The sequence below is a fragment of the Numenius arquata genome, chromosome 6 (assembly GCF_964106895.1).
Source record: "Numenius arquata chromosome 6, bNumArq3.hap1.1, whole genome shotgun sequence".
Lineage (NCBI taxonomy): Eukaryota > Metazoa > Chordata > Aves > Charadriiformes > Scolopacidae > Numenius > Numenius arquata.
Window position 1 is genome coordinate 24,323,784 of NC_133581.1, and position 16,964 is coordinate 24,340,747.

Consider the following 16,964-nt stretch of genomic DNA (forward strand, 5'->3'; position numbering starts at 1 on the left):
TCCCAAACACCTTGTGCATCATTAAAATGTCTTCAAACTCTACTGTGGAAAGCAAGGCAGAATGCTTTTTAATTAGGTATCTTGCACATAATTCTCCATGCTTCATCCTAAAACAATCTCTTGGAAAGGCTGAACGAAACTTTCCTTCCACTCAAGGTTTTGCATACACATGAATGAGAGCAGAACTTGTATCCTTTTTTTTTTTTAAGTTATATAGCTGCCTGGTGTCCAATCTTTACACCAGATTCTTACACTCATCAGACATCAGTAATGTTGCAACAAGGCATGTTTTAAAAGAAATATGTGTTTTGAATTTAAAAGCAAAGAAATAACTGCAGTTGCTGTTGATGGATGACATAGCTTATCTAACAGCATCTTTGAATGTGAAGAATTGCTCTGCTCTCTCCCTGTGCAATTTATACTATACCTTGGTTTTACATGAGTAAAATGCAAAAATTGCCCTCTACAATAAAATAGATACATTTCCTGATATCAGAATCCTTTTAAAAGACAATTTCTATTTGAAAAAATAGTGTAACCATAAGAATACAGTGAAATGAAAGCAGCTGGCTATACTATTGCACTGATTTTTTTCTTGGACAACTGTTAACTAAATTAATTACCTCGCTGCTCAGTTAATTAGGTAATATTAGTACATAAATACCCCAATTAATTATCCTAAGCTAATAAAAAGACAACTGCCATCAAACGTGTTTGACAAAACCATATACGTTGAATGTAAATTTTCCCATTTTCTTCCCAATCCAATTTCAATTAAAATATTATAAATATAAGTCATTCTCATAAATGAGTTTTATAGCATCACAAGCTAATCACTCCAGAAAAATAAATGAAGAGACAATAATCCCCTGCATAATTATGCTGCCAGATAGAAAGAATTACTTTAATAAATAAGTCATCAATTTTAGAATGTTAAAAGTAAAATGTTCATCAACAAATGAATGTACCTTCAGCCTAATTGCCTGAAAATTAGCCCAAAAAGATACGAAGAAAAATTTTTTTTCATCGGCCTCATAATTTCCCATTTTGGCCACTTCTTTCCTGTTTTCCCAGGAACCATTTCTGTAGCACTAGCTATTAATGAAGACAAATGTTATTAATGAAGACAAATCTTATAGACTTATAGAATTATAAAATCATCTACGTTGAAAAGGACCTTTAAGATCATCAATTCCAACCATCAAGCTAACACTGCCAAGTCCACCACTAAACCATGTCCCTAAGCACCACATCTTTTAAATACCTCCAGGGATGGAGATTCCACCGCTTCCCTGGGCAGCCTGTTTCAATATTTGATAACCCTTTCAGTGAAGAAATTTTTCCTAAATCTCCTAAATCGAATTTCCTAAATCCTAAATTTCCTAACTCGAATCTAAATCTCCCATGGCACAACTTGAGGCTGATTCCTCATTTCCTATCACCTGTTACTTGGGAGAAGAGACCAACCCCCACCTCTCTACAACCTCCTTGATACTATCTAGTATTTTGTTTTATTGTTTTAAAAGTGGATACTCAGATTTAGTAGTATCAAGTTTTGTTATTTAGGAACAGTGCGGTTTATAAGAGGAGAATCAACAGGTTTAGGTCAATACTAGTCAGTATTCAGCTAAAAGCTTATAAAACAGATAAGAGCTGATAACAAAAGCCTGATAAAAGCTCATAAAGTGGTTTTTAATGCTTTGGCTTTTTTCAATGCATTTGGAAAGAAAAACAGATATTTTCTGATAGTCCTAAGTTCACAGCCAAGGGCATTAAAAACTCCTCTTTCAGGAAAATATTTTGAAAGTTTGCAAAAAAGCAAGATAATTTTTATTCTATTGGGATCCTATGGGGATGGGTATACTAATTTCTTCAGCATATCTGTGCATGCACCATTTAAAGAATTACATAAAAGAAAAAAAAACATGGAAGAATTAATAATAAATACTACATGAACTGGGGAAAATAGGCCCACCAGAAAATACATTCAAAGTAACATTTGGTACTTCCTGCCATTTCTGCTAGCACCACGAAAATATTAATCATGTTCAGTAAATATGTTTTCAAGATTTTCATCAGGAGTTTTCATTTAATTTCATTATCTAAATGAACAAACTGTTGTTTGCATTTTTTTGTCAATTAAACAATTAAATTACTTCATTTTAGTTATTTGAAAGAACAAAATACAATCCTTATTGACCTTGTGATCTTTATTTCTGCCCTTGTCTCATCAAACATTATTTCTGTGATTCAAGAAGCTATTTAAAAGGCCAGACACATTCACTGGTTGCCAGTGATATCAACAAAAATAGGATTTAATCTTTTGCCTGTATCGCTGTACTTTTCAACTTGTGACCTAGTCCCATGTTTCTCATACAATCAAATCTTCAGAGAAATAATTCTGGACTATGCAAATCGAAGTCACCAGAACACAAATTCCTAAATTTCAGACTCCTCTTTGTCTCTAAGTTTGGCCTGAAAGTTTTTTTCAGCTTTAAGAGAGTGTGTCCTGCGAGCAGGTTGCAATACATCCCTTCTTCTCAGATCCCCAACTCTTTGTTTGAATCCTTATCACAAGCCCAACTTCAGGTGCATTTTAAGAAAAAATATTATTTGCACAGTAAGAATGTGAGGATGTGCAAAGATGCCTTTATGCCATGCTATCTTCTGTAGCATGAGGTCAGGCAGATTGCTGATGACAGCAGTACCTTTAACCAAGACAGCAAGATTTAACTGTAAAACATCATGCTCACATTAGTACACCAAAAACAATAAACAAGGGAGTTTACATGTCTCACGAGTTTACTCAGGTCAGCATCATGCCTATTTATTGTCCTATGGAGATAAGGAGGTGAGCCACGTATGTTACTAAACAAAGCACATTCTGTTATCTCTTGATTAAGCCAACAATATCCCAAATTTTGGCTATATGTTGTAAAAAATTATCTAGGAAGCTGACATTTGACTCAATTTTATCGGAAAAGTGTGCAAATAATAAATCTCCTCCAGAAGTACGCCTTTTTTTACTACCTTAATTAATTAATTTGCTTGAAGATAACTTCAAAACAAGTAACTTTTAAAAAGAAACTTGAAAGTAACTTTTAAGCAAGCAGATGACATGCAGACCGAAATCAGTATGTCCCAGTCTTTCCAGTGACTCTTTCAAATCTCAAAAATATTGCCTGACACAAAGACCTGTATTTGAGTTTTACAGAGAGATGCCGAGACAGTGACATGATAAGATTTTGGAACATGAGTTCTTTGCTTTTTCCAGTTATTAAAAAGCTGAGAGTGAAGAATTATCTGCTCCAAATTTTCCTTCCAAACACTGTTTTATCACCCCAAGTATTTCTAACTCTCTAAAGTTGCTTTTGCTTATTCTATCTCTTCAAAAGAGGAAGAGAATAAAAGAGAGCAAAGGATGGAATGGAAGGAGAGGAGGAAAGAAAAGCTGTTGCCCTTGTAGAAAGAGCATCTCAAAAAGAGATGGGTGTTCTTAACTTCTAGGTCTCCAAAGAACAGAAAAAAAATATAAGATTAAGACCCAAATGAACACCCACACTCACAGGACTTGGTTAAGGTTCTTCCTTGTAGAACAGAAGCAAAGAAAGGAGAACAAAAATCCCTTAGCTTCCTACATAGGTGGAAGGAAAACATCATCTGCTGCCTTCAAAGATTCAGAGATCCATAACCAAGTGGCTCGATCCAAGTACAGGGCTCCAGGTGTGCACATGTGGCAGGACTTACCTGTCTCCTCTGCTTCTCAGACATGTCTCTGGGGAGCGGGGAGGATGCTGTTCTAGAGGATATTGCCTCTTCAAATACTGTAACACTGAAGGCATGAGTGGTCTTCATACATCAGGGGACAAGCACATTTCTCCCTATCCAGACTTCACCGCATAGAAGTGAAGCATGGCCTTACTCTAAGTGACATGGATAAACTTGTTCAACAAAATCAAAACAGTTATGAATCCTGTTATGTTTTCTCCAGAAGTATTTCTTTCTAGTAACATTCTTATTTTCAGGCTTTGTTTCCCATAAGCTTACTTCTTTGCTGTTTTTCTACAGCCACTTCAGTTTAACTTTATGTAAAACTGTTTAGACTCATAAAATATAAATCTGGACATGTGATTGCCCTGAATACTGAGCCTCATAGCAGAGGTGGGAACATAGAGGGAATAAAAAGTATATGTTTATTTATCAGTACTTAAGCACAACCAAATGGACTGTATCACATCATTATTCCGATAACAGGATTTGCCATGGACCACTGCCATGTTCCTTTATGAAACATGGTAATAAGTGAGAAATATAGACTGTTTTCAAACTGTTGCAGACGGTGTACGCCTGATTATATTCTGAGTTTATAGCATTAAAAAATGTAGCAGGAGATAAAGATCCCCAGTGTGTGGCAGTACCAGTCTTAATGGCATGTCACTACCACTCACTTTCACTGTGATTATCTCAAACAGGCAGAGATGGGGAGCCAAACTGGGAATCCGTTTTCACTGAGCAGATATCAGCACAACATCTGCCCCATCATGTATTTATGAAAATCTCCCTGCTGTTCCAGGAATCACTTAAGCATGAAATAGCTGAGTTCCAATAAGTTAGAATTTCTGGCATAACTGATGCTAAAGTAAAACACTTCTGCAGAAACTTGGTAAAGATTATTCTAGCATGAGGAAGTGAGCAAAATCGGTATCTTTTTTTGGTGCTACTTCTAACATACCTTAAATATTCCCAGCAGTACATCTGAGAAATCTATTTCTTAAATGATTTTATGTTTTCTAGATACACACAAGTCCTGTATATATTTTTCTAAAAATCCTGCACTTTCACTTAGGTAATTCAAAGCTTAAATAAAGACCGCTGCCCTATTTAATCACTGGCAAGAAAGAAAAGAAGCACCCAAAATACTTTTCCTTCCTAGATTGCCCTAAGTTGAAATAACTCTGAAACTCAGTTCTGATAGTTATATATCACCCCTATTTATCAGGCAGCAGGAATCATAGAATCATAAAATGGTTTGGGTTGGAAGGGACCTTAAAGTTCATCTTGTTCCAGCCCCCTGCCTGAATGCATTGGGCACTTCTAACTGAAGAGATTCCATTAGTAGGCACTACAATGTACACTTTTGTCTTAATGCTTGGTATTATACAACTAATACAAACTAAAATATTAGTCAGAATTCTATAGTACACCTGCTCAGTAGTACCGAGTAGAAAATATTATTTACGCATTAGCATTCTTCTTTCTAAATACAAGAGGTCTACAGGGATTCAAATTGAGCTTTTTCTTTGAGAAAGGTAACTTTCCACAGAAAACTAATTTATTTATTTTTTGAACTAAAAATCATCTTCTGAACTAGATAACAGCAGATAAAATAGTTTGCTTGTCCTAATCCTCCAAGAAATTCAGATCACATACAAGCCTGCTAAATAGTTTTGGCCAGAAAATGAGAAGGAAGAGCAGAGGGTCCCACTCAGCTGTTTTCACGAGCCAAATGTCCAACATGACATCCCAGCTCCTCCCTTGGCCCTCCTGGAGCATCTCAGGAATGGCTGAGATCTAGCAACAGCAAAGACTTGCTTTCCTCTCTGGCAGGGTTTTCTGCCAAGCCCTGAACAAGTCACTGCCCTCCAGAAAGAGTCATTCACTTACATGATGTAGGCCATGATACCCCTGGCCCCATCAAGTCACATTACCTCTTTGACAAGCAAGATATTTGAAAAATTATATCTGAGGAGGAACTGGAAACTATAAGCCCTTACCAACAACAGAGACAGGATGGGCAGGAGCCCTCTTCTTTATGTAAGAAGTGTGTTTGGGCTCATTTGCCTCTGTGCCAAGAAACAAATCCCATCTTTCTGCCAGAGCTGATTCCTGTCTTTATGAAAGCACCGGTATGCCCATCCCCAGCAGATGCCTAGGCAGAAAGCCTCTGGAGTCATTTTCAAGCTCTCGCCTGATTCAATGAAAGGAACTGTATTGCAGCAGGACATTTATGGAGATCTCCTCCAGTACTTCATACATCTTGACAAATGGAACAGTTTCCTCAGAAGTGGAAGTGATTGGTTTAATGTTTCTGAATAGTAGAGATAGTGGGTTTGTGAACCTCCAAGAAAGCCCCAAAATGTTGCTTATCCAATGTGGCAAATAAAGCCCTAAGAATACCCCATGTCTGAAAAATGAGGTGGGAGTAATCCAACTCTGAATTAAGACACAAATTTCTACCAGGAAGGCTATTATGAGAGGCTATAAATGAGAATTACTTATCTCTAATCTGGCAATTTTGTTGGGACTTGAAATATTTAGACTGTGATTACATATAGTTCAAAAATGTATACTTAAATTGAGGGTTTGGTAAAATTCTATGGGCTGTACAGACAGATATCAAACTGGAAAATAGTTTTGTATTATTCATGTTGCATTATTTAGTTATTTGATATGGTAGAAACTGTGCTGTTAAGGGTTTCTTCTAGTGAGATAAGAACAACAGATGTGGAACTAGAGCCTCCTACTCCACTGGTAGATTATTTCAGCTGTATTTATTCCATGTATTCAGAACTCCCTTGCATCAAACCTTCTGTTGTCATCCATGTGCCAAAAAGCTCTAAGCTTTTTGCTCTACTGAGCTTTGGAAAAAACAGAGGCAGAATTTTGACTCCAGAAACTGTTCACCATACAGATCTAATTTATTGACATTTCTATACCTAAATATAAAACACATTCACCAGCTACATATTATATTATATTATATTAATTATTATAGTTAGGTTGATGGTTGGACTAGATGATCTTAAAGGTCCCTTCCAATCTAGGCAATTCTATGATTCTGTGATATGATATATGATATTGTATTATATGTTAGTTTTTTGCATGTGAAAGATGCAAAAGTCCTAAAATTTGACTTTCATTGTTCCTCTCCCACTAAATTAATTCTCAGAGGATGGCCAGCTGAGCTGGGGATTTTATGTTTCTCGGATGCAATCCAGCTTTTCCATCTTAACAACTTTTAAACAGGATCACTTTTTACAAAGGAGAATAATGTATCACCAGCATCTTTACAAACATTAGCATCTTCTCTGAGATGCTGATGCGTTAGTTGTAAAGCTGGGGAGATAACTTAGAAATTTGAGGATACAAAATTTGTTTCTCAAATAGCCATCATCTCCCACTTAATGATGCACCTTTTCCCAGCAGTGATGTCTTGGCTGAATTCCAGCTGGAACTATGCCTATCGGTGGCATTTTCTGTTTTATTCCAGTCTCCCAAGATATCCACCACCCTAGTAACAGTTTTGTCATCTAATTAGAGGTCACATGTTGTAGTATTTTGTGTAACTTCTGTACACTTTACACACATAATTTGTACATTCTATATGGAAATGAAACTTTATGGCAAAACATATCATTATGATAATCTAATACAGACAGATCTAAACATTTTATAGAAAGTAAACCTCCCTACCTGATAGCTTGCAAATATTTGCATTGCCATCTCATCACAAATAGGCAGCAAATACTTGGCATACAGGCAGCACATATCTACCTCGTTTCCATTTCTAAACTTTATTCTGCAATGGCAATGGCGTTTCTCTACTTCGCAAATAAGAACACAAACATGTAGAACATCTGGTTGTTTAATGGGATGAAAAAGACAGTGGTTTCAAAATGTTCACTAAGTGAATGTTATTCTGTATGCCAGAAATACTATGACAGGTCCCCCTGAAACATAATTTCAATTATATATGCCTCTGCTCTCAAAAACTACACTGTAAACTTTCGACAGCGTCACTCAGTGGGTCTGGTTCCCTGGAGTACATATAGTCCAATTTTCTGATTGAAGAGTTAAGAATATATTTTGCTCATAATTTCTGTTATTTCAGTTAAAGTGATCTGAGGAGAATTGTATATATCTGTGTCTTATTAACAGGAACGTTCACAAATTTCTTGTTAGATAATGAGTGCAGCCAAATCAACAAGGGGTTTAGATGAATGAAAACAGGGCCATAATTTAGAAAAAATCAGATTGTTCAGTGTCAGGGATAGTCTTATTTAGTACAGGAGAATATAGGTGTTAAAGACTGCATGCAAATTGCAGGTAGAGCAAGTGGGAAAAAGACCTTTTGCTTACAGTTAACACATACTAAATACAGAAATCACTGAATGAGAATGAGCCCAGAACTCCACAAGCCCACATTTCAGAACATGACTGCATTTTAAAGGAAATTTGTTTTATAAAACCTTCCATAGTGGATGGGTGGCAAACTCAAAAGACTGAAAACTACCAATATCTGTGAAAACTACTTGCTATAGGCATATATTATTTGAACTATGAATTTCTGATGCTTCCCTTGACCTTAACTATCTTTTAAGACAAGTTTTCTTATCTAGATATATTTCCTACACTTACGGCTCCCATAGAAGCTATGGTTCCCAAGTATGGCATGCTGTTTCTAAACTCCCTTTCCTCACACTTTAGACTGTTTCTGAAACATTTCTGTTGAAATATTTCTGTTGAAATTTTCCACTAAAATCCAGGAACATTTTCTCACAATGTACTCTGCAAATGAAGTATATAGGGTTTTACAAAGCCTGCTTTCAGAATACATGCAGAATGAATTCACTACCAAGGGACAGTATTAAGACTTACACAAGGAAAATGGAAATCTTCAGCAGCAAACCTTCCTCCAAAGGCTGAAAGAGCTTCTTTAAGGAATAGGTTAGCATAAGCACTCTTCAGGTAAGGAACTCCACTGACTAGGTATAGTGAAAATATTCATTATAGCACAAGCGTCTAAAAATGAATATAAATAATACTAGATACAATCCTTCCCTTAGTCAGTTTTGGCTGTTCATTGAAATTACCCCAGTATTAAGTCATTTATATCACATAGTTTAGGACCTAATAATCTGAGGTGGTGGAGGGAGGGGGAGTTAAGCCAATTCGGCAGTCATTTCTTCCTAATCAGAAGCTTTTGCTCCTGTCTTCAAGGAAGGGTCATTTGAGTCCTCATCCAAAACTCAGCAGTGAGGCAGGTACTAGTAGTTCTTATACAAGTTTGCCAAGAAATAACAAGTCCCAGATTAATAAGCCACAAATATGGTTATGGAAAGTTTTGTTGAAAGGCCCTAATGGAACATTTGCAAATGAACAGTAAATTCTGGGAATTAGTAATGGGACCATAATGCAGTCCTCAACTTAGGGACGTTACATTGGTGTATGTTTTTATCTTGCTACCCATGCATATTTGATCAAGGTGCAAATATAGGCATTTTTAGTTTACGTACCAAATATAGCTACACTGTAATGGCCCTAAGCACAACAGCATCCTTTTGACACCTACGAATAGGGTTTTGGTCTCCTCCCTCCACTGCACACAAGTGCTCTACCAGTGTTTCTTGGTTTTGAATTTCTCTCACCCCTTTTTATTTCCTTTTGGACCACTCCTTAGCAAAGGCATCTGTTCTGTTGCTACTAAAAACTTGGAGAGGAGAACTGTCAAGGTTTCATTTTTCCTCCTCCTTGGTACTATTTTTACCCTTCCTGTATGTGCAACCTGCTGGAGGGAAGCTGGGCCCTTCCCTCTGACTCTCCTTACTAGCTCCATTACATCCTCCTCTGCCACAAAAGACAGCTTATATTTGTTTGTCATCTATTAAGCTGCCTTACAAAGTAGAAATGGGAAGCACCAAGGCTGTACTGTGCACATATCAGGCAGAGAATGGTCTTTATCCTCCCTCTATCATAGTCTCAAAGTCGAAGTGTTATCTCCTGCTTTCCCTCTCTATAATCAGTGCATTGCTTACAGACAGGTGAAGCCTCTTATAGGAAGTAAAGAAGCTGGAAAAAAAAATCCCAAATTTTCACAGTAGCCATTTTTGAGGGCTGCCTATAATTATGCCCACACATATTTTTCCATAGAAACAACACTGTAGCTGCTAAAAGAAGCTATGCAATCATAAATATAGGGGAAACGACATGTGGCCTCAGAGACAAGAGGAAAGGGGTTTATAAATTCAGGCAGAAGAGCAGAGATAAGTCATAAACCAGTCCATGAAATGGATAAGACTGCTTACAGATTGGCTGTTAATGGATTGCAACAAATCTAGAGAAACTGATAAGGAAAACCTTTCCATGTAAAATGAAGAACATCTATGTAGACCAACCATTTGTGTGAGCCAATTACCAATGTAATTTTGTTGATTGGTACCAATGTACCAATTCTTTTATAGCACTGCCATAAAAACAAAATGCTGTTTTTACATGTAGAGAATCTGCCAACTATCCTATTTCTACCTGATGAAAGACTACACATACAGCTTACTGAAAGTCACTTGACGGAATTTAAAAGCAGAATAATAACAAAATTGCTAGAGGGAAGAACTGCTGTAAACATGAGAATATAATGGAAGGATAGCATAAGAAATCATGTAAATCTACTTTCACCCGGTTCTTTGAAAATCATGCATGGCATAAAGCTAGTAATGGTAGCAACAGGAACAAAAAAAAAACCAAACCCTTTATGATCTTTGATTAAGACAGAGAAAAAAGCATTTTTCTTCCTGCTATTACAGAAACCTTATCTATGCATATGCAAAGCATCATTTCAAATTGCTGTACTTTAACAAGCAACCAAAATCTATTCTCATGGTCAGTTTGTTGCCATTATGTCTCAGCGCTGTAGAAAAGCTCTTGGGGTTGTAACTCAGAGGCAAGTTGGCCTGTTTTAAATACCAACCTGAATGAAACAAGAAAATTAGATATTTGGGAACCACAAGATTATTTTTGAGAAATTAATTGGAAATGCCAAGATAAACATTTTGTGATATTCACTAGTTACTGCATACCAATACTTGGAAGTTAACCAACCAGATTGTTGAGTACAGTTGCTCCACTTCACAAAACAAAAGAGAAATGTCCAGATTCTCAACCCATTTTGCCAGTTTTGTGATCTCCCAGGATCCATTCTCAGGCAAATAAGATTTCTGAATCCATTTTTTTTTTTTCTCATCCTGCTTCTTCTCTTTCAAAGACAGGCCTAAAGAGTCACTACAGCTCAGGAGTATTTTCTTTAGACATGTTGCAGAAAATGGGAAAAAGCAAACGGATAAGTTGCTAAATTGATACTTTTCCTCCAGCGCACTTTCAGGTTTGTGGGAGAGAAAGGCTAAAGAAGTTTGACAGGGTTGGTTATAGTTCTTTCTTTCTGTTGCTATTGGAAGTGAATTTAACTCTTATTCCCTGTCCCACTGCCAGAAACAACCTCCTACTACCAGGTCTGTCACATGAATACTGTCAGCCAGGAACTTGCTGGAGGCTCAGATGCAGGTATGACTGAGGTGAGGCTCTGGCCTACCACCAAGAAAGGGTCTGGTTCCCCAGACCATATGAAAATATTTGAAATAAACGGCAGAATGGAGCAGATATATTAGGAAGAAGTCGGGAATCATACTAGATCCAGAAGTTATATATTCCACAATTTCTGTAATGTGTTTGAATTCTCCATCTAAATTTTATGTAATTTGGCTGCTATCTTTTGTCTAATTAGAACTAAATGTAGACTGTACTTTAACTCTACTAATTCCCTTACTGTCATTATCTCAAGTTTGCAGAGGTATTCAGTAACATCTACCCTGGTGCCCTTTACATAAAGTTCATTTCTTTTCCAAGTAATAACACAGGCTGAGGATTCAAAGGGTGATTTAGCTAGAGCTACATAAGAATGACTTGAATTAAAAGAGAGGGAAGAGGCTTCTTAATTTGCACTGTAATTTCTTTCTTCCTTTTGTGTTATCATTGCTTTTCCATCACTCCTTTAATAAGATGTCTCTCCCTCCTCCCTGGTATCTGTCGACTTGCAAGGACCTTTGCATCTATCTTTTTCTTTTCCTTCTATTTTTAGTGCACATCTGTTCCTGTTTTGACCTCAATTCCGTCTCATCTGGGACTTCATTTTTCTATGTCTCCCTACTGCCAGATCTTTTCACAGCTGTCAGATCCCTGTTTTCTAGCAGATCCATAATCTTTCTGTTGGTGGTCAATGCCTGTACTCCCTCCCCTGGTGTGCTGCCTACTAGGAGAAGGCAAGTCTCCAGGAAGCCCCTGCTCAGCAGCTCCACCTCCTTCACACAACTCCCTACTTCTAAACACTGCCAGTGTGGGAAAGTGACAAAGGCTCTAACTTTTCTCCCTGCAATTCTTTTGTATTTTTCTAATACCTTAAAACTTTCCCCAACAATGGTGAATTAAACTTGTTGGCCTTTATAAGCATGACAATAAATGCCACTTTTGTACACTTATGGGCTGCATTTCGATTTTCTTTAGATTAGCAATTATTAAATTTGGGGTTTCCCACCTCATTTCTTCCTTCTTGTGTAACATCTTCATTCACTGGTATAGTTACTGATTTCATTATTTTCATTACTCCATTGTCTCTTTTGCTACATTTTCCTTTTCTCCCTTTCAGACTTTTTTTTTTTTTTTTGGTGTGTGCACGGTTAACATCTTTGCTATCCCTTAGCTTCCTGCCACCATCTTCTTTGGAGAACTCAATCTGAGAGTCACCACATCAGATTAAATGGGGAGCATTAAACAGCTGTTTCTTACAGGGTGGGCTCTGGATCTGGACCTGGGCTGGCTGCTCTCACTGACTGCTTAGCTGGCCCTGAGGCACCAGGGACAGGGATGCTCCAGGCAATGCCTGTATCAGACTCCACATCCAAACCCCTCCTGGCAGCAGAATTAGAAGCATGAACAAGGAGATGGGGGCGGGGAGGAATCTTTACTGCTTTACTAGGCCACAGGAACATGTTTGTAGAGGAAAGTGTTTGTCCTCATCTCCTCTGGTGCTTTTACTAATGCACCTAGTGCTGCTCTAAATCACAGGAGTGCCAACGTAAGCTCTGGTGGATGCTAACAGGCCACGACGCCTCCTGGCACCTGGCCCTACCAGCACGCTCCAGTGACTGAGTAAAGCAGACTTTGCCTCCTCTCCTTGTCATTGCTGAGACCCTTAACACTGTTGCTCAATTTGTAAAAAAAGACTAAAAAAGAAAAGTGTCATGGTCGTGCAAAGAATCAGCTAACAGAAATATTTTCGCTGTTTAGCTAATGTGTGCTGTACTTTTGTTCCAGTCAAGTATTGGTCCATTTTCAGTGTTATAATAGAACAGGGCTGTTGTAACAGAATATATTAACATTTAAATGAGACAACTGGGATAATATTTTTAAAAATTTAATTCTAAAATATTACTCTATACTAGATGCATATTGTCAAAGGCCACATATACTTTTAGGAAATTCAGATTAATAGTGAACATGTCAATGCTAGAAATGTCTGCTTCTAATTGCATGTAATATTGTAGGAGAGAGATATGTGCACTGCAAACACTACTCAACTGAAATGTTAAAAACTATCCCTTCTGCTTTTCCACCCTCTTAGAGCACAAAGAGAATCTCATTAACATCCTTAGTATCTCTCCAAAATTCAATTCAAACACAAAGTACACTATCAAAGGATTGAACATCAGACAGAAAAGTAATTTGGGATGACTGAGCTATCTCTACAAATACATTAATTTAACTCTAATAGGTCCATATGAAAAATGATACCGAATGCAGTTAAAAGGATTTTACCTGCTTTTAAGAGAGAACGATAAAGTTATTAGGAATTTTCTTTAACCTTAAAGTTATCTTGCAATTGTTGAGTATGATCTTGTAACTTGATAAATACAGCAAATCACACAGTATCTTGTGAGTAGACTTTTGCGTGACATTTTTCTCTTCAGTGGTATTTTCTCTGTAAAGAAAGTTTTCTCTCTGTCTTACAGAGACAGAATCTTTCAGGATCTGCATTTTTTCAGGTTCTCTCAAATTTCACATAAGACTGTCATTTACAGGCTTTGCTTTCTTTTAACTTTTTTTTTTTTTGTTAAGAAAATTCTATACTTTAGATTTCAAGCTACCCTGATAGCATTTCCCATCAAAGTAATTTCTTTGCTGCAGTATTCTGCATCTCTATGTTGCAGACTATAAACCAGGTTTCAGCAGTGATTATCATGTGCCCAGGGCTGGTGTGTCATTTCAGTAAATGCAGGATGGTAATCAGCTAAATCATAAAGAAGAAAAGGAACATAAATAGCTGTTTCTTTCAAAATCCCTTTATGGGTTGGAATAAAGCAGACCCTCCCACATTCAGCACAGCAAATGAATAGTTCACTATCACCCATCAATTTTTCTGTTTTTATATAGATGTTCTATTCTGAGCACATTAAAGCAATGTTGATAAGAGTAAAATGGTTTGTTTTTTCAGTTTAGATTTCAAAGAAATGTTCTTAAGAAGGAAGGTATGTCTAAGGAGCAGTGCCTTATCACAGCATTCTTATTAGCATTTCTTCAAAGATACCTTCAACTCGGTCCCAGCTACAAAGACAAAATCTGCATTTGAATGCAGATATTCAAAATGAAGCTGAAAATTGTCACTCTTATGGAAAAGACGGACATAAGCCACGAAACTGAATTGTAGCAAAAGGAAAAAGATAGCAAGTGTGCACAGATAAGCAGCTCTTATGTGTTCGATATGAAATCAGAAAAAGACAAAAACTGCCTACGTTTCAGAAGCTTTATGCTGATCACAAAAAAACAAATGCAAATTTCACCAATTACCACCAGTGCTAATGCCAAAATGGTCCCTTAGTTTATGAAACTATTGAGTCTTTCAGGGTCTCTAAGTAATTACTGCCAAGATCACTGAAATATAGGTTTTAATGTATCCAGATCTGTGTGCTGAGAACCTGTTCCTTCGCAAAAATACATAACAAATCCAGAAAGGACAATTATGCAGTCTTTATGAGCCAATTTTTCTTCATAAATGCAGGCAATTAGGGTTCAAATCTGTGTCTTTATTTTATTCTACACAGTTTAGTTGTGCCAAATATGTATATAAAAATAAATATTAAACACAGCTTTTGAAATAACGGTTTAGAATAGGACTTAGAGAGGGTCATGACAGTGAATTCCACAGCCGAAACTACACTGATTAAACGTTACTTCTTAACTGTTTTGTATTTTAAACCTTTTCATTTAATCCGTTAGTCATACATTCTGAGAAAAAAAAAAGTAAGTAGGAACTCTTGAATAACATTTATATACTATTCTTTATTTTATACTCCCCACAGAAAAAGCATTTAAGAGGCAGTTAAGGCCAAGAGACCCTAACAGTAGCTGAAGGATAAAAAAGGACTGTAAAAAACTAATTGCTGCCAAAATAGATTGTAAAAAAAAAAAAAAAAATAATTAGGACCTTCAGTGCTCAGTGCTACAGTTAAATTTAAAAGAAACTGAAGTTTTGCCAGAGTTCTGTTTTTCCTTTTAGCCACATCAAGGTGTAATATAGTAAAGTTGACTGATTTTTTTGACCTTATTCAGACAAAAGTACCAAGATGTTTTACTTGTTCCCTACAGCTTGTACAGAAAGCAAACTCATTCACTCCTGAAAGACTTGGAAAAATTGTACTTCACTGATCTTTTTTTCCACACTATGTGGATGTGTAACTGCCTTAAACATTTTTTGAACAAACACCCAAATTAACAAAGTGAGTTTTGTTTTATATGGCATTTTGATATTGTATTATTATCCACCCTAAAAAATAGTAGAATGTATCTTAATATCTTAGCCTGCTCTTTTGACTATTTGTGATTTCATGGAGCTGTACACAAGTAAAGTATTTTCTTATGTGTTTCCTATGAATTTGAAGCCGTAAAATGTTCATCAGTAGTTAAAATTTCTTTTCTTACTGTTACCTCTCAGATTTTTATACCATATGTATTATGAAACTTTGCCTCAAACGGAACACCTCCAACTGTGGTCTGTCTGTCTGGATCTCTCATAACACTGATGCTTCCATGTTGCAATCTTCTGAGATGGGTTTTCACTACAAAAATACAGTGCGTAAGCCCTGTGACTTATTCTTAACATTACTTGGGGGCTTTCTCACATATTACTCATTAAAAGACTAACTAGTCAAATTAACAACAGAAAAAAAGGTGTTACATTATGTATGAATGTGACTATTTCAGTGTTTATCTTCCAGAAAGATACCTGATTTCAATGACAGCTCATACCATTTTGTTAGCATCCTTGTGACTTCATTTGTAACCTTCAGTTATAAATGACTATACTCAGGCATGATGACTTATTGTAATTTAGGTATATCGATGCAGTCTAATCTCTCCAGGACATAATACTTAGTATTTATGTCTTCACTTAAAATACCTGCACAGAATACAAGTCAGCTATCTTCATCTGCCTGTAGTGAAAATCAATGCAGAAATCTGGTTCCTTCTCTGTTTAACTGCCTAGTAATATTCAGAGATTCATTTTACAGAAACATACATTTACTTTTTTTTTTTCCAACATGGTTTACTTGTTTGTAAAATTCCCTTTTTAGTCCCTCTAATTTGTTACACATTTCATTTTCTTCAGTTAATGTTTCCATGGACAGCCATTCTCTTTTCTCTTCCTTTTTTAAAGATTTCATTTTGGTTCACTTAAACTCTTTAAGAACTGCATATGTTGTTATTTAGCCAAATTTGTCTTCCTGGCCTTTCTTTTCCTTTCTGCCAGGGGTAAATTTGGTTCTTGTAGAAAGAAAACATTAGAGTTAAAACATATGTTTTCAAATAACTTTGGAAGAAAACATTTTAGATAGAGTATGAAAAAAAATAGGTGTTACAACCAAATTTTCCAAATTTAATCTGTTGAAACATTAGCTGGAATTTAGTGAAGAATTCTAAATAGTTTTAAATAAAATCTGCCACTGTTAGTTAAAGTATCATTTATGCCTGATCTTGAAATGATAACTGAGCATGTTGATGACTTGTCAGGTCTGCTTTACTAATACTGTCAAGCACTGCAGTCTTTTTAGACGTAGTTCTTTCAGGAGACTTGGAGAAAC

The 16,964-nt window shown here is 36.4% G+C and overlaps 1 protein-coding gene across 1 annotated transcript in view; it reads right to left on the reverse strand.

The window, feature by feature from the left end:
* Positions 1-16,964, reverse strand: part of SPON1 (spondin 1) — a 188,115-nt gene that overhangs the window by 63,243 nt on the left and 107,908 nt on the right. The window lies entirely within an intron of this gene.